Here is an 11479-nt window from a genome sequence, read left to right as displayed (position 1 = left end):
TGATGGAAAATAGATTGCAGAGTTATTAGATCTCACACAAAAAGTGAAACAATTGGCAATTGGCAAAATTCCAGGACATTCTAAAGCCACCACCATGGAAGCAAAAGGAAATTATTTAGCTGATGCTGCAGCTAGATAGGCAACATTAAACAGCCAAATTATCCAGACCCAGGAATACTCCTTGTTTTCTATTAAATCAATAAATAGATAGTGCCAATGGACAGCTGCAGAAAACAAAGAGGATATGGCAACAAAAATGGGGAACATTTGTCCCAGACAAACAGATATGACTTCTACCCAATCAGAAGCCAATCTTACCTATAGGGGTTTAATTACCTATACTTTAAACATGTACATAAGCTAAAAATATGATTTCATGAAATAAACAATATTACTGCTAGCTCTTAAAGTGTATAGTAGATGTTCTATCTGTCCAAAAGATAACACAAGTCTCAAGGACATTTTTCACTTCCTGTAGATCCATTTGAGGTATAGTAATTGGATCTTATCCTAATGCCACCACCACAAACATATAAATATGTTAGTTATGATTTGAGTGGGTTAAGGCAGTGGTCAGCAAACCGCGGCTCATGAGATACATGCAGCTCTTTGGCCCCTTGAGTGTAGCTCTTCCACAAAATACCACGTGCGGGCGCGCACGTACAGTGCGATTGAAACTTTATGGCCCATGTGCAGAAGTTGGTTTTCGGCCTGGGCGAGTCTATTTTGAAGAAGTGGCGTTAGAAGAAGTGGAGGGTGTCAGTCGGGTCGGGCGGGCGACGGGAGACACGGCACAGGCGGGCCGCAGGATACGCAGCGCAGCGGAGATACATTGTTTTGAGGTACGTTCACTGAGGTCGACCCCTTCCAACTTTCCATCCACACTCGTCTATCCAAAACAAGTATACAAGAGGAGTGTGGATGGGAGAGTTGGAAGGGAGATTGAGAACGTTTTTTAGCAAAGGCCAGCTTAAGAGTACCCTAATTAAGTTAATAACAATGTACCTACCTATATAGTTTAAGTTTAAAAAATTTGGCTCTCAAAAGAAATTTCAATCATTGTACTGTTGATATTTGGCTCTGTTGACTAATGAGTTTGCCAACCACTGGGTTAAGGCATTCCCTTGCAGGAGAGCAATGGCCATAATGGTAGGTAAATTATTATTGGAAAAAATTAATTCTCAATTGGGGAATTCCCTCCTGAGTTAGTGACTGAGGGACTCGTTTTACTGGGCAATCCATTTGTAATATTTGGCCTATTCTACAGTATTTTCATTGTGTGGAACATACAAATACTACAATTAAAACTCAACTAGGTAAATTTTCAGAAGCTTTTAGTTTCCCTTGGCCAAAATCTCTCCCTGTACTGCTCTTCAACCTGAAATCTACTTCTTTTTGTAAACATAGCCTTTCTCCTTAGGAAATAGTCACCAGGTGTCCTATGAATCTGGATGAAGGGACATATGAACCAACCTTACTAAAAGGAGAAATTCTGCATTATTATGAAGGACTTATTAACCAGCCGATGACTGATAAATTAGTGACATTCATTTCACAAGTGCACTCCATGAGACAAAGACTTCAAAGACTTTATAACCAGGAGACTTTTGTACACTGGAAAAGACATTAATTAAACACTCTCTCCAACAGTGTTGGAAGGAACCTCTATCAGGTGCGTAACTTCAAATGGACATCTACCCATCTCTGACACTTGCCTCCACCTACAGCAGGGATTAAAGAATTCTCAAGGATGAGAAGCTATGGACACCAGAGATAGACAGCTATCCCAAGGCATTGACAAGGCCTGTATACCTACAAATTGATGGTGAACTTTATTAGTTTAATTGTCTTTACCTGTCTGCTAATATTAATTATCATAATAGCTACACTTGTTCTTTAGGCTTTTCTCAAACCTTGTGTATATAGTCCAACTGTTAATAATTGCTGAAGGTGCACAAGATAACTTTTATATTATTAGTAATGCTCTTTTTATGGTTTCTCTTGAAATTTAGAAGACATGCTATTGCAAAAAGAAGGAAAGGGGTGTGTTTTTAAGAGAAGTTAAAAGGAAGTAGTTTGTCCTAATAAGCTGGTTATTTCTGAATGAGTAGAAAGAGACAAACTAAGAACAAGGGAAGTTGTAGAAAGGGTGGAAAAGGAATATTGAGAAAGGAATCTTAATGTATAAAGGCCAGAACCAAATCATGGCAATGTACTTACCCCCTTACTGAGCAAGGACTACTAACTATATCAATTCAGAAAGAAGCTGAAATGGCTGTAAAAACATGGCCCTCTAATAACTGCTGCTGAGGCACAGGACATTTACTTATAAACTTTTATCATCCTGGTGGCCTCTGGAAATTTTAGATGACAATTGCAGTTTGCAGCATTGTGTTCTTATACCCTGGCCCCTGATTAAAACTTAAGTTTACAGCTTCCAATTGCACAACTAGTGGGAATCAGATTAATAATGAACCGCACTTACGTGCTTCCAATGGAAAAAAGATGGGCCATAGTAAATAGTCAGATTATGAAGACTGAAGAGGTGTGTAGTGTGCTTTCAAGCTATAAGTAAATGTTATACTAGATGACAAATATAGAAAGTTGGGACAGACAACAAAACTTGGATCGTGATAGCTGTAGGTTAAAATGGCCCAGTGTTTTTCTTAATGAAGGCCTGATTGCCTTCCATGTACCTGCTTTTCACGTTTGAGAAAAGAAAATTCTGCCTTGATTTTCACCCCCATGGTCCATTGTTCAGCAAGACAAAAGCTTAGCTGGAGTCTTCCTAGAAAGGAGTCTTCCTAGCACCATGGGACCCCATTATCTAACTCAGGGGTCCTCAAACTACGGCCCGCGGGCCACATGCAAATACAAATATTGTATTTGTGCCCGTTTTGTTTTTTTACTTCAAAGTAAGATATGTGCAGTGTGCATAGGAATTTGTTCATAGTTTTTTTTTAAACTATAGTCCGGCCCTCCAACCGTCTGAGGGACAGTGAACTGGCCCCGTTTAAAAAGTTTGAGGATCCCTGATCTAACTAAAGGTTGGTCATCAAAATGGGAAGTGTGAATGGAAAAGGGGCCAAATAGTAAATCTGACAAGCTCATGGCAGGCCTGTATGGCAGTCTTGCAAACTCAGAGGCCTAAAGTAATCACAGAGAATAGTCTGAAATTAAACTTTAACTAAAAGCAGTTACAGTGGGTAGTTATGTCCTAGGCCGGTATATTCACTGTCAAGGTCAACCTTTACCTTAACTGAGCCTATTTGTCTTTTTGCATCTATGATAACATACCCTTGAAATGTCTGGGTAACTTGTAACTTCCCTTTTTCTGGATTCCTTAGGGCACAACCTAATATGCTGGGCGCCAGGACAGATACCACAAATTCCTTCATTGTTATTGTTATCGTGTTAATTGTTGACTGTTAACTATCCTGTACCCACCTAAGTATGTGTCTATCATTTTACTTTTTACCCATCACAGAGGTCCCCCCTTTGCTTTCTCCCACCTCTCTAATCTATCACCCATAGACTTCATGTAACCCGCCTACGTCCCCTTCTTTGATTGCAAAGTATAAAAATAGATGAAAAAAACTGCCATTCTCAGAGCATTATCCCAATCTGTTGAGATACTGCTTCCTAGCAATTGTCGACAGTTTGGCTCAAATAAACTCACAAAAAATTCTTTACAGGTTTGAATGTTTTTACATTAACATCACTTAGTTTTATAAATTTCCAGCGAAGGAGGAGACGTAAGTGGGTTATATGAAATCCACTGGTGATAGATTAGGGAGGTGGGAGAAAGCAAAGCAGGGAAACCTCTGGGATTGGATAAAAAGTGAAATGATGGACACATGCTTCTTTTACATAGGTCAGTACAGGATAGTTAACAGTCCACAATTAACACAATAATAATTACAATGAGGGAATTTGTGGTTTGGGGTGTGGGGGGGGGCATTTGTTGTGCCCTGAGGGGTCCGGAAAAAAGGGAAGTTATGTTACCCTGACTTCCACAGGTACATTATCTTAGAGGCAAAAAGACAATAGGCTCAGTAAAGATCGATGTTGATCTTTGTCATGGGAGATCCTGGCCTAGGACATGACTACCCACTATAAACTGCTTTTTTTTCCCCTTCTTTTTAAAATATATTTTTATTGATTTCAGAGAAGAAGGAAGAGGGAGAGAGAGATAGGAACATTAATGATGAGAATCTTTGATTGGCTGCCTCCTGCACGCCCCCTACTGGAGATCGAGCCTGAAACCTGGCATGTGCCCTTGACTGGAATCCATCCTGGAACCCTTCAGTCTGAAGGCTGACGCTCTATCCACTAAGCCAAACTGGCTAGGGCCAAACTGCTTTTTTAAATTAAGGGTTTTAATTTCAGACCATCATTTGTGGTTACTTTATGTCTCTTGAGTTTGCAAGGCTGCCACGCAGGCCTTTCCTGAGTTAGTCAGGTTAGCGTGTGGCCCCTTTTCGTCCACACCACTCAGACATGACTCTTCTGATGTCTCCCTGTTTTTTGAAGCTCATATTAGCTTTCCAGTGTCTCTCAAATCCTCCAAGTCCTCAACCTCATTCCTCAGAATTGATCAACCCTAGAATTCCTGCCCCCGCCCAACCTCCAAGCCTTTGCACGTGCTGCTCCCCAACTGTGCCTTCTCCCTGCTCCCCCACCAGTTTCAGTCCTACCTGACCCACCTCCGCTAGGTGCTCTCTCCACCTCTCCCTTCTGTGCCTCTTCTTATTGATCACTCTGGGGAGTCCTGTCCCTCAGGCAGACAGTGTGCTCCCCAACAACTGGAGCCTCCTCTGAGTGCCAGCACCAGCTCTGGCTGGAATCCCAGAGGGCTGGCTGGGTGTGCAGTCTCAGCACTTGGCCCTGAGCAGCGTCCCCAGCACCTGCTTTTAAAAGTGCTTGATTTCCTCCTCCCAGAAAAGCAACTCCCACCAGCCCACCAGCTCTGGCCCGAGCCCCTCCTTCTGCCTGTAATTCCAGAATCAAAGAAACCCACCCCACCCCCACCTCTCCAGCGCAGGCTCACAGCAGGTCTGCGGCCCCACACCACACACAGGACAGATTGTCTCCAGAGAAGCCTCTCTACTCCCAAACCATTTGCCGGAAACTTGATCTCCTTGGCCCTCAGAGTCACCTCGGTGGAGAAGTCTGCACAGGACTTTGATGGCTGAGTTCCCCAGCTGTGGTTGTGGATGGGCTCAGGAACCCCCTACCTACTCTCATTTGTTACCATCCATCACATCGGGGGAGGGGTAGAGGGGGAAGGGTATTGCCCGAAGAATTGCATCAAGCCCTAGGGCAGTGGTCGGCAAACTGCAGCTCTCAAGCCACATGCGGCTCTTTTGCCCCTTGAGTGTGGCTCTTCCAGAAAATACCGACTTCTGCACATGGGCCACGAAGTTTCAATCACACTGTACGTGCATGCCTGCACGTGGTATTTTGTGGAAGAGCCACACTCAAGGGGCCAAAGAGCCGCATGTGGCTCGTGAGCCGCAGTTTACCAACCACTGCCTAGGGGAACCACCAGCTAAGCTTTTAATATCCCAAACCGCCCCTTAGCTGCCCAGCTGGGCTGAGAGCCCTGAACAGGATGGGGGAGTTCGTCACACTTTCATGGAGCTTTGGGGCTCAAATTTTAGGTATGATCCATTTCAGGAGGACCAAAAGGCACACTCAGAGAGCTTTCTCTTCAACCCCTCATAGCCCAGTCCGTGCCCAGAGGAAGGCTGAAGTTCTGGGGTAACTGTCCTCCCAACCACACTCCCCCAAAGCTGCAGGGACAGTCCCCTGATCCCCATCACTGAGCCTGGGATGGGCTTAGGCACACCATGCTCTCCCCCTCCCCTCCCCTTCCTAGAGGGGTATAAACAAGATTGGAGAAGGGAAAAGGGCTCATAAGGTGCTAAAATGTGGTGCTGGGCGGGTGGGAGGGATGGGAAGGGGTAAACATGGGGACCCTAAATTCCGAGGAGAAGGACACCTGAGGCATCTTTATCCTCCTGGAAGGAGAAAGAGTGGGACCCAATGATCCCAAAGTTTAAGACGTGAGATTGGCTTCCAATGGTGGTGAAGAACCCAGGATAGCGGGCACAGCAATGAAGGTGGTGCCAGGGCTGTGCCTGCTCAGTAGAAGGAGGGATGGGAGACGAGCCCAAGCCAAGCTGAAAGGGATCCATTGGCTCTGACCTGGCCAACTGTCTTCCCCAGGGAGAGGGTATTTACACAAAAAGGGTTAACCCACAATACAAAGAGAGAATTAAACTTTGGCCCACTTTTAGGAATCTATCCTCTAGGAACACCTGCATATATATGCAGAGAAAATGCTCAAGACTGTTTGTAACTAAGCCCAGTATACATCAGTAAGCTTTGCTATGTTAATACAGTAGGTATACTCAGCTGACACAAAGAAGGAGGCAATATTTCCTTATGGACTGACTTGGTAGAACCTCCAAGACATAATGCTAAGTAGCAATAACCAAGAATGCAAGTTGCTAAACAATATGTAAATCGAAATCCCATTTTATGTTCTTCTAAGCTAGGTATACAAGTGTGGGTGTGATAGAGGGGGTAAACACATAAAAAATTAATCTGGCAGACACACAGAAAATTGTTCATAGTGGTCACACCAGGGAAGGAATAAGTTTGGGAAAATGAAGAGGATATCACTTGTTTGAAATGTTTATTTAAAAGCTAGCTATGTAATAATCGAAAGACATCATGAAACTGTTGAAGCCTGTTGTAAAGGCATCACTGACTTGTATGAAATTGATTCCATCCACAGCTTTCCTCAAAGCTAGATGTAGTTCTGTGACTAAGTATTGGCCAATGAGATGGAGAAAGAAGTGTTTAGAATAACTTCTAACAGAGGTGTTCTTTAAAAGAGAGGTATTTTCTTTCCCTTCTTCCTCCTTCCAGCTAGTTGACATGCAATTGTGATGCTGAATCTCAAGCAGCCCCGTTGGCCAAAGAGGTGGAGGTTGTGAGTTAAATAGGATAGAGCAGTAAGTTAGTTACAAAGACAGAGTTTGAGCTAAGACCAGATCTTAGGACCAGAGGAGACCTCAGGGACCGCTACTCTATCCATACTCATCATCAGACACAGAGGAAATTGAGGCCCAGAGAGGTCACATGATATTTCAGGGATAGCAACTGATGTTTTGCCCAAGATCCCCACCACCATCACTGCCCCACCCACAGAGCTCTTTCTCTAGAAACCTCCCTTCCCCAAAAAAGTAACAGATTAAAAATGGCAACAGAGTGGCCCTGACTGGTTTGGCTCAGTGGATGGAGCGTCGGCCTGCGGACCGGAAGGTCCCAGGTTCGATTCCAGTTAAGGGCATGTACCTTGGTTGCGGGCACATCCCCAGTGGGGAGTGTGCAGGAGGCAGCTGGTCGATGTTTCTCTCTCATCGATATTTCTAGCTCTCTATCCCTCTCCCTTCCTCTCTGTAAAAAAATCAATAAAATATATTAAAAAAAATGGCAACAGAGTGAATGGATGCTGCACGAACATGCTCCCAAGAACAAGCTGGAATTACAAATAAAATACAGGAAAACTTCCTGAATAATCTACAGAAGACTCACTGGAGAGAATCCTGATACCCAAGGACCTAAAGTGGAGACTGCATATAGATTGGCTGGCCAGGCACCCCCAGACAGCAACTGAAATTCAAGAGAGATATCTTAGCTGTGGTGGGTTGCCAATGAGAATTCTGGGATCTTATCCCCAAGCTGGGCCCCCCAGCAAAGAGCACCAGAACTGAGAAGGATACCCACATAACATCTGGCTGTGAAAAGCAGCAGGGTTGTTGTCTGCCAGGGAGAGACAGCTGAAATCGGGCATCCTCTTAAAGAGCCTATGCACAAAATTCCTTGTGGAGCCACTCAACTTATGCTCCAACAGAGGAATGGCAGAGTGAACTGGAGATGTGTGAGCAGAAACCAGGATTGAGTACTTGGTGGTTAGAGCTCAGAAGGCAGAAACCCCTGGTTTCCTGTGCTGAGTCATTCCCTCACACAGTGGAAGACATCTTTCCCACACAGACATTTGTCTTGCCTGGAGGGTGGGGGGAGAGACAATTGACCCACCCTACTGGAAAACACCTTGCCCTGAGGCCACTTAAGAGACTAAAAATAACAATTAGCCTCCAGGCAGAAGCAACTGCCCCACACTGCAGAGAAAAAAAAACTTTTGCCACTTCTGAGGATGATTGCCTGGGGACAATTCAAGGGGACTCCTATCAGTCTGTAGGCAGAGGTGGTCTCTGGAGGCTTTGAGTCTTTGCCTGATCTAATTAGTCAGAAACAGTGTTTAACACTGTCCTGTACTAGAGATTGAGAGACGTAGAGGATCTACCTAATACATAGTCACAAACCCAAACAGGCAACCAAAATGAGGTGACAAAGAAACAACCCCAAAATGAAAGAACTAGCGAATGCTCCAGAAGAAGACATAAATGAAGCAGAGAAAAGAAATTTATCTGGAACAGAGTTCAGAGTAATAATGGTAAAGATGCTCAACAGAATGAGAAAAGATATAGTAATTATGAAAACAGAAATAAAGAATGACATAGCACAAATAAAGAACACATTGGAAGGAATATACCACAGATTAGAGGAATTGAGGATTGAATCAGTGAATTAGAAGACAGGGTTGAAAAAATCATTCAATCAGAGAACCTAAAGAAAAAACCAAAAAAAACCAGAATAGCTTAAAAGAGCTGTGGGACAATGTGAAATGTACCAATATTAGAATAGCAAATGTGCCAGAGGCGGCAGAAAGGGTGAAAGGGATAGAGAACCTATTTGAAGAAATAATGGCAGAAAAATTTCTTAACCTGGTAAAGGAAAAGTCACATAAGTTCAGGAGCACCCCAAGCAAGAAGAACACAAACAAGCCCATGCTCAGACACATCAAAATTAAAATGCCAAAAATTAAAGACAAAGAGAGAATCTTAAAGGCAGCAAGAGAAAATAAAACTGTTACCTACAAAGGAATTCCCATAAGACTGACACCTGATTTCTCATTAGAAACTCTACAGGCCAGAAGGAAATGGCATGAAGTACACAAGGTAATGGAAAACAAGGATCTGAAACCAGATTACTATATCTAGTAAGGATATAATTCAAAATAGCAGGTCAAATAAAGAGCTTCTGGACAAAAAAAAAAAAAAGGCTAAGGAGTACATCACCACCAAGCCAGCATTAAAAGAAATGCTAGATTTTAGGAAAAAAATGGTGGCAGAGTAGGAGGACGCTGCACGGACATGCTCCCAGGAACAAGCTGGAATTACAACTGAAATATGGAAAGGCTTCCTGAATAATCAATGGAAAACTCACAGGAGAGAACCCTGATACCATAGGACTGAAGGTAGTGACCACATAGAGACTGGTAGGAGGTGTGGAGGTGCATAAGGGCTGGCCAGATACCCACAGATGGCAAGTGAAGTCCTGGAGAGATATCTCAGCTGTGGGGCCTGCCACTGAGAACTCTTGGGTCTAATCCTGAAGCTGGCTCCCCAGCAGAGAGCACCAAACTGAGGAGGGTACCCACATAACATCTAGCTGTGAAAAGCAGTGGGAAACTGTCTGCCAGGGAGTGGCAGCTGAAAGTTCAGGCACCCTCTTAAAGGGCCAACACACAAAAATTCCTTTTGGAGCCACCCACCTTGTGCCCTGGCAGAGGGAGGGTGAAGTGGACTGGAGCTATGAGAGCAGAACCCAGGACTGTGGACTCGGGGGATAGAACTCAGAAGGCAGATACCCCAAGTTTCCTGAACTGAGTCATTCCCTCACTCAGTGGAGGACATCTTTTCCACATAGATATCTGCCTTGCCTGGGGGTAGAGGAGTGGGGGAAGACAGTCGACACAACCCTATTGGAAAACACCTTGCCCTGAGGCCACTTAAGAGATTAAAAGAAATTATTGACCCCCAGGTAGAAGCAACTGCCCCACCCTGTTGAAAACATTCTCGACACACCTGAGGATGATTGCCTGTGGGCAATTCAGATCAGAATCCTATTAGACTGTAGACAGAGTCAGTCTCTGGAGACTTTGAGTCTTTGCCTGATCCAATTAGTCAGAAACAGCCTTTAACACTGTCCTGCACTAGAGATTGAGTGGTATAGAGGATCTACCTAAAACAGGGGTCCTCAAACTTTTTAAACAGGGGGCCAGTTCACTGTCCCTCAGACCGTTGGAGGGCCGGACTATAGTTTTAAAAAAAACTATGAACAAATTCCTATGCACACTGCACATATCTTATTTTGAAGTAAAAAAACAAAACGGGAACAAATACAATATTTATATTTGCATGTGGCCCACAGGCCGTAGTTTGAGGACCCCTGACCTAAAACATAGTCACAAACCCAAACAGACAACCAAAATGAGGAAACAAAGAAACAACCCTCAAATGAAAGAAGAAATTTATCTGAAACAGAGTTCAGAGTAATGATGTTAAAGATGCTCAACAGTATGAAAAAAGATATAGTAGCCATAAAAAAAGAACAGTCTGAGATAAAGAATGACATAACACAAAGAAGACACTGGAAGGAATACACAGCAGATTAGGGGAAGCTGAGGATTGAATCAGTGAATTAGAAGACAGTTGAAAATATCACTCAATTAGAGAACCAAAAAGAAAAAACAATTAAAAAACAGGAGGACAGCTTAAGGGAGCTATGGGACAATGTGAAACGTAACAATATTAGAATCGTAGGTGTGTCAGAAGAGGCAGAAAGGAGAAAGGAATAGAGAAGGTGTTTGAAGAAATAATGGTAGAAAACTTCCCTAACCTGGTAAAGGAAAAAGTCACACAAGTTCAGGAGGCACAGAGAACCCCAAACAAGAAGAACCCAAACAGACCCACACCCAGACACATCATAATTAAAATGACAAAAATTAAAGACAAAGAGAGAATCTTAAAGGCAGCAAGAGAAAACAACACCATTACCTACAAAGGAGTTCCCATAAGGCTGACACCTGACTTCTCATCAGACACTCTACAGGCCAGAAGGGAATGGCATGAAATGCTTAAGGTAATGGAAAGCAAGGATCTGAGACCAAGATTACTATATTCAGCAAGGCTATCATTCAAAATAGAAGGTCAAATAAAGAACTTTCCAGACCAAAAAAGGCTAAAGGAGTTCATCACCATCATGACCAAGCCAGCATTACAAGAAATGCTAATGGGATTGCTGAGAAGAAGAAACAGAGAGAGAAACCTAGCCATACAGAATTAAAATGACCTAAAAATAAGTACCTCTCAATAATAACCCTAAATGTAAATGGATTAGATGCTCCAATCAAAAGGTTTGGGTAGCCGAATGGATACAAAAACATGACCCAACTATATGCTGTCTACAAGGACCCACCTCAAAACAAAAGACACACACAGGATGAAAGTGAAGAGATGGAAAAAAATTTCTACACAAATAGAAAAGAAAAAAAACTGAA

The sequence above is a fragment of the Myotis daubentonii genome, chromosome 1 (genome assembly GCF_963259705.1).
Source record: "Myotis daubentonii chromosome 1, mMyoDau2.1, whole genome shotgun sequence".
Classification (NCBI taxonomy): domain Eukaryota; kingdom Metazoa; phylum Chordata; class Mammalia; order Chiroptera; family Vespertilionidae; genus Myotis; species Myotis daubentonii.
Note: the sequence above shows the minus strand (reverse complement) of the source record.